A 1936-nucleotide genomic window follows, 5' to 3' on the forward strand; every position below is an offset into this window, starting at 1 on the left:
CTGTGCACTGCCGAGGTGCCCCTGAGCAAGGCAACCTAACCCCGAAACTGCTCATGGGGTGCTGCTAACGTGGCAGCCCATCACTCCACCATCTCTCTCCATGTTTGCATGTCCACAATCCCTGCATGTGCATGAGTGTGCATTTCAGCCTGTATTTTCTATATACACACACACATATATATATATATATATATATATATATATATATCTTATGTAGTAACTTAATGGATAGTGATTCAGACTAAGTGAGGTCAGACTGTTGCTAACCACATCACTGCGATTAAGCTGCTGTCGAAGTTTTGCTTTTATTACCCATCCAATGTAGACAAAGTGTAGGCTCACTACCAGGCTAAATATTGTTGGCTGTCTTAAGGAATGAATGTTAAACACACATGGAGTGTGTTTTGCTATTGAATAATAATCATTTCAATAAAGGAATTACGATTATCTCGTTATCATTGCACCTGTCAGTGGGTTGGATATATTAGGTAGCAAGTGAACATTTTGTCCTGAAGTTGATATGTTAGAATGTGGTATTCTACAAACTACAGCCTCAAAACTTAAGCAATTCTTTTGCAAAGATATTATAATATTTGATTTAAACCTGAGGAAAGGTGGCTGTCGTCATCAATAATCATCATCAAATACGACACGTTGCATCTAGTATTTATCAGTGCCCCATCACCAGAGCCAGGGACGCCACACTGCCAGCTGATGTCCTTGGTGTAGGGTCAAACAGGTAGTCAAGTATGGTGCATCACTCTGCTTTCAAGTTTATTTAAGTGTCTATCGCAAGATGCTTCTCCCTTTGTAAGCAATTGTTTTTAAACATTTGTTCGACGTCCTGCCCGGTGTTGGAATATGTTCGAGTGAAATATAAAAACACCATTTAGCAAGGTATTTTAACTGTTTTTACAGTAGCTACTAGCTAACCTAGCAGTAAGCTACCTGCTGCCAAGGCCATGTAGACAGAGAGTTGCAGTAATGTTAACCAGCAAAGGGACGCATGCAATTATGCTTCGGTTGTCTGTAACGTCAGAACCAGAGGGCAACTATTTGAGTTGTCAGCTCTGATAGATCTGCAGTGTGATTAAGTCCGGTAGATACGAGTCATATAGGAACTAGTGCCGTGTTTCCGTACCCAGCCCTAATCCTGAAATTGCAGACCTTTTTCAGATTCTTTCTTCAGCTGCCCAAAACCTTAGTTTTAATGAGTCAGTATTAATGTAGTATGTATGCATGTAGTATTGAATGCATAGTAATCTAGCGGGTTTGTTGTGGGAAGTGGTCAGATGTGTTAGAGTGATGTGTACTGAGTTTGAAGTAGTAGTTTGAGCAACCCACCGATGGCGACCAATAGATTTTTACTCACATTTGGTGAGTGGCAGGTGCTAATATTAGTATATATTGGAATGTTCTCTAGAGCAGTGGTTCTCAAATGGGGGTACGCGTACCCCTGGGGGTACGTGAAGGCACTCCAGGGGGTACGTGAGATTTTAAAATATACATATATTTAAAAAGTAGCATCCATGCAAAAATCCTTTAAAAATAATTATTTAATAAATATTTCAGGAAAATATAAGTTAATAAAATTAATTTTATATTCAATTTCATTATCCTAAAAACCCAGAGTCCCCCCCATACCAGGATGGTTCGACCCAACCTGTCACATGCCACCTGCCATCACCTGTCAATCACTGTCAAAACTCAAACGATGGAGTCGTGGTTGAAGCGTAGCGGCAATTCTTTTGAAAACACGGAGGGACAAGTGGCAAAGAAGGCCAAACCAGAGCCGGAAAAATTCCGGCTGTATCTTGAAGAGTATGTTTTAATTGGATTTACGTCCACAAGTTGCAACCCACCCAGGGCGAAATTAGCTAACAGTAGCATGAAGCCAGCACATCTGCAGCGTCATCTTAAGACAAAACATGGATGT

Source organism: Morone saxatilis, unplaced genomic scaffold, assembly GCF_004916995.1.
Source record: "Morone saxatilis isolate NCDOM2014 unplaced genomic scaffold, NCSU_SB_2.0 Contig7, whole genome shotgun sequence".
Lineage (NCBI taxonomy): Eukaryota > Metazoa > Chordata > Actinopteri > Moronidae > Morone > Morone saxatilis.